Source organism: Callospermophilus lateralis, unplaced genomic scaffold, assembly GCF_048772815.1.
Source record: "Callospermophilus lateralis isolate mCalLat2 unplaced genomic scaffold, mCalLat2.hap1 Scaffold_160, whole genome shotgun sequence".
Lineage (NCBI taxonomy): Eukaryota > Metazoa > Chordata > Mammalia > Rodentia > Sciuridae > Callospermophilus > Callospermophilus lateralis.
Genome location: NW_027512699.1, coordinates 2,468,833 through 2,480,802, shown reverse-complemented (window position 1 = coordinate 2,480,802; position 11,970 = coordinate 2,468,833).

The window sequence follows — 11,970 nt, the reverse complement described above, 5'->3', positions numbered from 1 at the left end:
TGTCATTTACTCAAAATCTTGTCATAAATACTACTTTTTAGCTAGTGACAGTGCATGCATGGCCTTGTTCAGCTATGTTTACTGCTTTTGGCCAATGTTGCAAGGATTGTAATTTTGACATGCATTAATCTTTTATTTTTCACTTTTATGGGTGACAGTTTTTAGTGTAATCTTTGGTAAAACACTCAAGTGACTTGGACTTAGATGCTTAACTTCAATTCCTTGTTACCCTTTTTGTATTAACAAACTACAATTTACAGTTTACAGTTTTAGGAAGTTATGCCTTTTTCTAGTATTTTATTTTCAATCTAGGTTATAAGATTGTTCTTCTATAGCTCCGACTAAGGTGCCTTTTTAATTTCTACAGGCTTGTGGGTCTTATTAATGTTGGACAATCATGTACTTAATGTCATTGTTCTCACTTGTATTGGTCTCCCCATGCAAGGTCCTATGCACTGTAGCCAGAGGAGTCTCTTTGATTGGGCCTCAAGGGTGAGGCTACTGGTCTGATATTAAATGAATTGGCAGTAGGTGTTGGGATAGCTGATTTCAAAACATTTACGTATCAAAGACTGTTCTCTCACTAATCATCAATGCTCTTTTTCTACTTTTTTTTAGTATCTACATGGCTGCTAATCTCCCAGAACACAGTCTTCTAAAGGAAAGATGACAACTTTGAAATATCCATTTAATCAGTCATGTTTTTACTTTGAAAGTATTAACCAACTTTTCTAGGGAATAGTCAGATGGACATTTAGTTATGGCACAAGAAACCAGAAATTAATTTGAAAAGAACAATGACCTAATGTACCTAATCAGAATGAGAAGCTTTGTTTTCTAGTGCCTTTGTAAGTATCTGGAGCCATGCTATTCAGCTGTTAAAAACGTTATTTTTGATTTGAATTTCTGCTTTGCCCTTTCTGCTTTTATGAGGAAAAAAAACACAAAAATATTTTTTAGGAAAGCATTTTGCTATTCCTTTTGCTTTTTGTGTCATTATCTATTGCTTTTTCAAAGTGCAGCCATTGGATGATTTTAGTGCCTTCAGGTGAAGTGTCATTTGTGTTTCAGCTTAGAATTCTTTGTTGGGTAAGAAGAATAATTTCAGACAGTCACCTGAGCCTTCAACGTAAGTATTATGTAACATGTATTCTAAGTTGTATGAGCCACATGAAAGAGAATTACTTGTTTAGTGATAGAACATAGGTATTTTTATCATTCTTTTACTTAACAGGCTCATGGCACAAATTTATGAAAAAGAATTTGCTCAAGTTGAATGACAGATACATATAGTCAACTTTAGTGATTATGTTAGTCATCAAATAGTTTTATAGATGTTTTTAGCTGCAGGTTAAAAAATGTTTTGTTTGCAGACACCCTGTTTCAGCTTTCAGATACTTAGCAGGTATTATGTGATTGGCTTTTTCTCTGTTTATTTTTTTAAGAAGTATTATCTTTTGAATGACATTACTGAAGCTGTTAACTGTTAAGAATTTCATGAAGTAGAAACCTGTTATATATCCTAAAGATTGTCAATTTTTCACCTGTGGCCTTTAAATGAAAATTTTATTCAGTTCTACTATTCTTATAAACCCTAAAGATATATGTATATGTATGTGTAATGTATATATTATACATACATGAGATAAAAATTATTAATAAGATGAAAACAGAAAAAGCAAAGTAAAATTCTGGCTAACAATAAGAAAGTATCTCTAAAAGAAACTATTTCAAAAAAGTACAATATTAAGATTTTATTTAATATTAGACTGGTTTATAGTCAAATTTGCAAGAATATCAGTACTACTACAATAATCACATTTTATCGCAGATAGACTATATTAATACATGCCAGTTAAAAGAATCTGGGAATACTGAAATTGCAGCCAGTTTGGTAAATGCAAAAAGCAGAACAGAATCAAATTAATCTCATAATGAATTGAAGTAACAAGATCTTGATTGCCAAAAAAGCAGGTTATAAAAAGTGCATTTGACTAACATCTTATTGATTTCATGGCTAATATATGGAATATAAACTAGTAGGCATGTTACTGATATACTGAATTTGACACTTTTCTCTAGAGAAAATTTAAGGAAGACATCAAAAATGTCAAATACAGGGCCTGGGAGCATAGCTCAATGGAAGAGAGCTTTCCTGGTGTTCTTGAGACTCTGGGTTCAATCCCTGCAGCATCACCAAAATAAAGATATCTTCATTAGAATATGAAATATATATATATATATATATATATATATATATATATATATATATATATATATGTCAACATTTCATGGTTGCTGTATAACCCAGCAGTTGAACTGGCTGTGTTGCTGAGGTTAAGCCCAGAATAAGATTCCATTCAACAAGCTACACCTAGTATTACAAATTTATGCTTTTCATAACTTTTGAGAGTAAGACGTCCTTTAGGGGATGTAAAACAATTACTAAGTCTTCAAATCTGAAGGCTATTTACAAGATAAGAACTAGGGTTCACCTTATAAAACCTTCCCTGTTATTACCTGAGGGTACCTGTGAGAAACCTTTCCTTCCCTTGTAATAGTGTCCTTTTGGAGGAAAAAGTTTACAAAATAACAGAATTCTACTGATAGCAGAGGAACTCTAAAAAGTTTGGTAGTATGTATTAAAGTGCTGCACTTGTGTTCTAGAGAGCATCTCATACTCCACTCTGGGTCCATTTTTAAATAATTTTTCTAGTTATTTGCTTAATGGTACTTTGAGTTACTGTCATCTTTCTCATTTAAATATATTATCCTTTTTACTTCCTGAAGAAGGAAGAATCCTTTGATAATTATTGAATTCAGCCTTCATTGATGAGTTGCAGTTTTGGACCTATTTTAAGAACTCTTGATGTCTGGAGTATGAATATAAGTGTTCATTCTGATTTTTTTCATCAGCAAGATAAGCAAGTATCTTTTAAGGTGAGATAGTGTGGTGGTCTTAGAATTGTTTAATGGTTTTTATGGGAGTGAGTTTTCCTAAGTGATTTTCTCAGATATTAACTAAGACAGCTATTTTGAGGGTAATTTTTCTTTTGCTGCCTGTTCTCCCCAACAGCATTATTTGAACAATATTATTTTCTTCATTGATAGAGGTGAGATTCTTGAATGTACTTGCAAGGCATTTTTTTCCTCCCCTGCATAAACAAATCTTGCTGGAGAGAAATCTGGATAGTTCTTTAGAATTCACTGGATTGCAGTTTAGTATGTCCTGATTACAGGAGGTAAAAGTATTATAAAGCCTTTGTTAAACTGGATTATTGATAAAAGAAATTTGCTTTCCTGGCTGTGAATGGTGGTCAGTGGTAGACATTTGCTAGCATGTGGGAGACCCTGGATTAGATCAACCCATGGGTGGGTGGGGAGAAAAATACGATGAAACTCATCTCCAAAACAAAATACAACTGCATTATAATTGAAGCGACACTCTAAACTAAGTTGGTATATGCAAACTAATAATCAAGATTTAATATATTCTGGTTTTGTTTATTGTTATTTTGTAAGAGTACATGCTGTAATATTGTTGGTAGCATTTGCTGTAAAATAAGTAATGAGTTATTTTGTTGAAAATAGCAGGATCTTTGATCATGTCAGTGTTAAAAGGGTTTTATGGTTCTTGTCCATATACTCAGTTCTTAAAATTTCTAAAATAATCATGAACCATTATCATTTAAGGATTTATTTGAAGTTGCTGTAATTTTTAAAAGTTCAGAATTTTGTATAAATAAATCCCCACCCGCTATTGGTAGATATTGCCTGTCTTAAAACTAACTGGTGTTAGCTATAAGAGAACTCCAGTTAAGCCAAAGAATCCCAAGTGTTTTGTAAAAGAAAAAATCTTATAGTGTCAGATTTTTCTGTATAATACTATTGGAAATGATGTTGCTTTGACTTTACTAGAGGAACTCTTGAGGATGATGATTGGGCTAGAGATATTCTTTTTAACCTGGTTGTTTAAAGTTGCAATTCAAAATTCACTTATTTTAAATTCGGTTAAGATCATTGAAACTGAATGTATGTACTTACCTACACTCTGTTTAAAAAAGATCTTTCATATGTAAATGATAAAGACCAAACCAATGGCTGCACTGTAGGACTGTTTTTTATTTGTTCTTGTTCTGCTTCTGTTCATGTTATAGAAAACGAAATTATAGCATGATGCTTCAATTCTGCTATCCTTTTGATACTTATAAAAATATATTATGTTTTACTATACTGTGCATTTCAAAGCCATAACTCTTAAATTTGTTTTTGCATTTTGTTTGCTAATACTTTATTTTAATAAACCTCAAAATCTGCTTAATGTGTCTTTTTTTCTTTTGGTAATTTTTTCTGATTTATGTTCATTGAATGGAGTTATAGAAGAGGGATGGGATTATCGGTTGATACAACCTGCTGAATTATCTGTGTGCTAGTGATAGAAAATATGATATACCATGCCTTTTCACTAAGCGTGAGGGTTGCTCAGTATAATTGATTGTTTTTCTTTCTCTTTGTAAGGGAATTGATGTGTTTTTCTTTGTTATGTTTTGATAGAGGATTTGAACCTAGACTCTGGTTTTGTTTTGTTTTTTTTTTAGTTTAATCACTAAATTTCCCTTCTCTAGATGTCATTGTAAATGAGGGGGTTTGGCTGGGTGATTGGGAGGCAGAATAGGAAGACAGATTTTACAGAGCTGACTCTAGAATATGCATTTGAGTCCTGGGCTGCATACTTCTGTGCCCTTTTGCAGGTTGCTTTACGACTCTGCCTCAGTTTTCCTCATCTGTAAAACAAAAGTTCGCTTTATAGAAAAATGAAGTAATAACAATAAAAGTACTTAGAACAACCTGGCATGAAAGAACTCATTTAGAAATTAATATCTTTTACATTTCTATTATTTCTTTGATTTAGAGAAATTATTTCTGAGGCTGCTTGTCTTTGGTAGATCAACACTTGATTTTCCACTTTGTGAATTAGCTGTGCTTTTAGTTTCTGATTATCCTGTTTTGAAAAAATATGTAAATCATAGACTAGCTTTTTTATCTCCCTCACTGTGATGCATACTTTTACCACCCTCTGGATTACATACACAACAGGTACAAACTCATTCCAAGTGGCTGGGGGCAGGGAGTGGCATGCACCCTGACTAGAAAAGTAGAGAAAGCTAAACTAAATATTTTGACTCAAAAGAATAAATATGAAAGCTCTTATTCTTGTCTTTAGAGAAAAGACTTCATTACAAGAATCAATTATTGCAAATCAGTTCATTCTGTCATTTCCTTTGAAAGGCATTTAGTGAGGTACTTGGTAGCAACTTCATTGGCTATTTTAGAGGCATTCCTTAAAAAAAAAAACACTTTTCCTGGCAAAAGATTTCAGATTTAAGGTAATTAGTTTTCAAACTGCTGAAGCCCAAACATTCAGATGATGAGTACAGATGGTGAGACTCAATGACTATTACTATTCCCTATTAAAATCCAGAATGCAATTTTGGTGCACGTCTCTATTTTATAAACACTTATAAGAAGTCTGTCAGATTGGACAATGCCTATAAGAAAGTAATTATTTAAAGGTTATCATAGTCTATATATGGTTAGAGGGAGGAAGTATTTTTTAAAAACCTTCCCACAATTAACATTATAAAATATTACTGTGATTTTTGTTGTCAAATTTATAATTCTTCAATAAAGTTTAAAAAAAATTCAGCCTCAATCATTTTTATCACCATATTTTGAAGCTTAGGGTAGTGGGGCTATTGGGAAATTTTAAAGAGGAGCTTTTGGCCAGCTTGCTGAACCAGCTCCATCTTACAGTATGTCAGATGGGAGGTGGGAAAGGGGTGATTTTAATCTGGTGGTAAAGACTCTTAGAATCCATATTGTACCAAATTATGTGAATGTAATTCCTGGTGAGGCAGTTTATTCATGTTTGGGCATGGATTTTTGAAAACTCCTTAAACTTTCTTAATCTCTTATCCCTTCTACATACAATAAATCTCACCCATTAGCTCATTAAAAAAAATACTTTTATCTGAGATAAATGGTGAGGATTTAACAGAACAGAAAAGCATAAACTAAAACCTTTCTTCCAATAGCTAACCACTAGACATTTACAAATTTTGTTTGTTTTGTCAATACTGGGAATTGAGCTAGGGATATTTTACCACTGAACTACATCCTCGCCCTTTTTATTTTGAGTTGTGTTATCACTCACTAAGGATCTGAGAATCTTGCTAAGTGGCTGAGGCTAACCTTGAACTTGCAGTCTTCCTGCCTCAGCCTCCTGAGTCACTAAGTGACTGGTCACTGGTGTGTGCCATCATGCCTGAGTATGCACATTCCTTTCAAACCAGTTCTGGTAGTCTGCATTTGTTTGTTTGTTTGTTTGTTTGTTTTGCATTTGTTTTAATGTTCTTTAACAAATATATAGCCGATCATGGGTGGGGCTATTGCTCCTTAATTTGAAAGGATTCTCAGAGAAATTGGCTTGGTTTCCAAGTTTTTCCTCCTATATAACCAAGAGATCATTCTGCATAGCTTTTCTCACTATTTCACACATAAAATATATCTCTTTACCCTTTTGTCACCTCATGAGAACATAAGATCTAAGGACAGATCTTTGTCTCTGCTAGAGCAATTCCTGACACGTAGTTAGTCAGCACACCAGGACTTGTTGACTGAGCAGAGTGGGTTTTCCTTTTTAATAATATAATTCACTTTTTTAAATGTAATATGACAACTGCTAGTTTAATTGATTCTGGCTCAGTAATTTATTAGTTATTACCATAACTCATGAGAAAGCTGGAAATTCAACTAAAAAATTATAACACTCTTAAATTCTTTGTTTTTGAACTTTTGGGTCAGGTAATCAAGTTCCTGAATTTTTTGCTCAGAAAACATATAAAATTGCCAGTCGAGTTGGAGCTTTAACCTGTTGCCATTTAATATTTTTCAAGAAAAAGGAGAAAGGACAGTTTCTTCCATGTAGAAGACAACAGAAAATAACCCAAATGGTGCACTGTATTTCAGAGCTTACAGAGGTGAGGGTTTTAAAAAACAAACTTTTAGTTTGATTTTGTTGTCCTGGCCTAGGCCCCATAATGTTCTTCCCTGACTATTATATGTGATGGACAGGCCTGTTGCACTCAGGTGGGCCACTTTTGGGAATGCCTTTGAGAGAGAGAACATATGACAGACCAAATATGTGACTCATATTTTGCACTTGAGAATAAAAAATTATTTTTGCTGAAGAGTGTGTGTGGGTGATACAGGGGAAGAAAATTGGCAAGAAGAAAAGCACTGGGGTCTGGAGGGCTTTGACATATTTTACCCCCATCTACAGTTGTGTCAATATTAATTAAAAACATAGTTAATGGTAAACAGTCCCTTATTGCCTTTTCTTTTTACATAAACTGTGAAATGTGGTTTTCATTAACCTAGAGTTGTTTAGGCCAAGTTAGTGATGTCAGTGGATATGAAGATGATGAATGCAAGCAGAGATTTACAATATATAAATAGTTCAGAAATGATGTTTATATGAAAAGGCCCTTTATTGTGTGATAAACTGCTAGAAGTTTTACAAATCCCTGTTCACCCCTTCTTTAATTGTAGACCACCTACATTCATCTGGAAAACACATTTTTTCAGTCCTTGGGGCTTCGAGTTAGGTTAAGTCATATGCCTGAATTCTGACCACATGTGAATGAATTCTAGCCAATAGAATATAAGCAGAAATGATATGTGCCACTTCTGCTTGGAAGAGGAATGTTCTTTCTCCTTTACAATGGCTAGAAAGCAGATATGACTTTGGGAAGTAAAAGTGGATATGGAAGCCAAGGGATGAATATTTCAGAGTTTTGCTGCCCCTGGGAGGTTACTGTAAGAAAGGACCCCACAACCTTGCACCACAGTGATATTGTTTCAACTACTTAGACTATGAGCTAGTTGAAACTACTTACTCTTTCAGTTACTCTCATCGAACTGTCAAGTACTTTGTTCAAATCAAGCCTCATTCTAGATGGTACAGCTGGAGTTGAAGTTCCTGCCTCATTGAAAGCAAAGCTATAACATGGAGTATTTAATTCTTGGCTAGTTAGGGATTAATCTGATCAGTTTGGGAGGGTGCCCACAAAGGAGCACCCTCCTTTGTTGTGGAATATCTGTGGGTTTTGTTTTGTTTAACCCTGAGCAGTATCAGGTTGTATATTCATTCAGTTAATATTTGAGAGCTGTTAGATGTCAAGTTGAGGATAAATAGGATAAAACAAAAGCAATTTTCCTGATAGTTTTTTATTTTGGTTGATGGATATACCAAAAACGTAAATAACATGCATAGTAAATTTACTGGTGAATTCTAAGGAAAAGGAGATGTCAGGGTGAGAGAGGAGAGTAATTGCAATTTTAGGCATAGCACCCAGGGAAGATCTAATTAGAATCTAGTTTAAGTGCAGAAAAAGGTAAGTGATATGTGAAGTAGATTAAACAGATTTTTTGTTCAAGGCAATTGACAAGCATGTGAATGATATTGCTAAGGTCTGTGCTTTGCAATGGAAACAAGTATTTCATGCAGAAATAGCTAAAGGTACAAACTTTAAAAAATTGTATGTTCTTTAGTCTCTTCAGGAGATAACAGTAATACCTGAGGTGTTGCACAGATGGAGACAGGAAATGTTACTTGCTGACAACTTTTTGGATTACTGCCCCAGGAATCTGGCTACTTGGAAGACCAATAAGTAAGGAAGAGTTCAAGTCAATATTTTATCTGATAAAGTTTTTGTTTAAGGTGGAAAATCAAAGGAGATATGTTCAGATGAAGAATATACAGATAAAGCTCTAGCACTGTTTTCCCACCATGTTGCTTTCAACAAATACCAAGTACCTGTTTTGTGGTTAAAACATAGTTTCTCAATAAACAGTGAAAAGAAGATGTTGTCCCTGACTTCATATAATTTACATATTAGTAGGAAGAAAGTATGCTTATATAAGTATGCTTATAATTGCATTGTCATTTAATAGCTATGAATACAGAGATGATTTGGGGGCTATTAGAGATTTCAGGAAAGTCCTTTATGAGGAAGAAATATTTAAGTAGAGTTCTAAAGGATGAAAAGGCATTAACCGAAGGAAGGTGAAAGAAAATAACTTAGGCAAGGTAACTTAAGGACCAAGAAGGCCACTGTCACTGTAGCCTGGAGTACAAGAGGGATGTGAGGAGATGTGGGTGGGGCCAGATGATTCTAGGCCTCATAGGCTAAGATTAGGGTTTTGTATTTAATCACAAGTACTAGGAAAAACCATTAGAGTGGAGGCTGCTGGAGGCAGATATCATGATCAGATGTGTTTTGATTGGAGACGTAAAAGTGAATGTAGGGCTTTGAGCTAGGGTCGTGATCGTGGAGACTGTGTGGATTTGATGGGGTAGAATGGAGTGCAGGTGATGATTGCATATGGGAGGATGCAGAAGAGGTTGGTGTTAAGAATGACCCCCATGCTTTTTTTTTAAATCTCCTTTGGGCAGTCATATGTTGCAATTTATTGAAATTGAGAAGACTGAAGGAGCATCTAATTACAAAAGATGAAGAGTTTTAGACTTGTTGAGTCTGAGGTTTCCTGTGAGATAGCCAATAGAGATATTGAGTGGGCTTGTGTAGCAAGAGTCATCTGAAAAGCAACTGAAGCCATGAGAATGGATGAGATCCAGAAGAGATCTCCAACTCTGGGTACAGTGGCTGTGCAGTGGCAGACCTCTGTACTGTCTTGTGATAGCACATTCCTGAAAAAGGACTGCAAGTCACTGATAGAAAGCAGTTACTGTTTGTACTGATGCAAGCGCTTATAAATGATCATCCTATTTAATGATGATTGCTCACATTCAGAGCACTTCCTGTATATCAAACATGAGTTAACACTTCACCTACAATGTCTCACTCAGTGTTGAAAATCCTATGAGACAGTTAGTATTATTATCTCCATTTTACAGCTGAAGAAACAGGTTAGCAGAAATTCAGAAACATGATGGAGACCTAGAGTAGATGGTCAAGCTCAGGTCACCTAGTCCCAGGAATCAGCCTTTTGCCTCTCTCAAGTCTGCAGCTCAATTATAACGATAGCTTACACTAGTATCTACAATCACTTTGCTGTTCCAATTTCGAACCTCTCACCCACCCATCACTTATCAAAAGTGTCTTCTCCTTAACCCCCCTGCCTGCTTGTAGTGGCTGGTTTTACCAGAGGAGCCCAGATACCTATGGCAATTCTATTCCTATTCTTAACTTGCCATCCCCAACTGCATAAAGATGGTTCCAAGGCATCCTGGAATTATTAGGGTAGCAAAAGGCAGGAAAGTGTGTGTTCAGATCGATGTCACAGATAGCCATCTATCTTAACTTGAGTTGCCAGAAAAAAATACCATACACTGGGTGACTTAAACAACAGAAATTTAATTTTTACAGTTCTAGAAGCAAGTCTAAGATTACAATTCTAGATGATTCAGTTTCTGAGGGCCATTTTCCTGGTTTATGAATGGCCAACATCTCACTATGTTCTGTCCCACTATGTCCCAGGTTTCATAAGGACACTAATCCTATAGGATCATGGCCCCATCCTATGACAATATGTGACCTTAATTAATATAGTTGTTTTGGGAGTTGGGGTTTTAACATAGGAATTTTGGAAGAACATTTGTATTCTTTTGGTCTATAACATGGTCTGAATGTGTCATCACTATATTGTATTTAGTGGCAGACATGAACTTGCCATGTCACTTGTTTAGGGGAGAATCTAAGGCTGGATCCAATATGAGGAAAAACCCACTGCCACTCAGCTAGTCCAACACTATCCTAGAAAAGGAAATGAAGTTACTCAGGTTTATAGTGCTGGCAAACAGCACTCTTACAAAATCGGCTTGCTTTCTAGATTCAAGTTCTATGCAAGTTCAATTACCCAGGAATTTATTTCAGAAGAGTCTGTTTATTTGAAGTGGCCAAGCCTTTGCTTAGGTGTTGGGGTCACTGTAACCCAACAGAGATATCAAATACCTTCCAAATTGTATACATCTTAGCACTTTTTGGCTTACTTTAAGGAATCCCAAGAGTCTCCTGGATCACTCTGATTCTAGAGGATAATGGTCTAGGAACTACAAGGGATTTCTAAGCCATTGAAACCTTTCTCCCATGAAAGGACCAGCTCTTGCATTTGTTTGTGGTCACAAAAGGCAGTGGGCTTTTGTGAGACTGTATCATGTTTGGGGTTCAGCTTTTCCCATCAGTAGTGCTGCCTCAAGTCTGCAGCTCAATTATAACGATAGCTTACACTTGGGTGGTCGCTTTGTACAAGCATTGTGCTAGCATGTCACATTGGTCATACTACTTAATATTCAACCCTGTAGAACTAGACAGTATAATATCCATTTCACAGCTGAGGAAACAAGCTCAGGTTAAATAATTTGCTCAAGGTCACATAGCTATAGAGAGGTGAAGCTGGAATCTAAAGCTAGACGGTTAGACTCTAGAGCATGTCTTCTGAGCCATCTTTCATACTACCTTCAAGTCTGTGATATGGTGGAAGAACATCCTGTTCATACATTAGTCTCCTACCTCTCATAATCCCACATCAAGGCTGAAGGATCCCCCAGATCAACAGCATGTGCTTTTGGTACACCAGCCAGGGGATTGTATTTTGTACCTTTTTTCCCATCTAATCCTCTCTGCAACCAAAGTTGGTGCAAATGAACTGGGTCACCCTTACTGTAGACTGGGGAAATTTGGATATGGTTCCAAAGACTAAGTTATGATGCTCTGTAAGATGTCCGCAGAATTGGGGTTCTTGGTTTCTATTACACTTCTCCATTGCTTCCCAGAATAGGAACCCAGGGTCAATTTTATGCTGAGAAGTGGTGATGGGAGCCCTGGCTAGTCTTTTCTGCACCCCAAGCTTGGCCTTCAGGATGTTTCAATGTCTGTCAACCCTTAT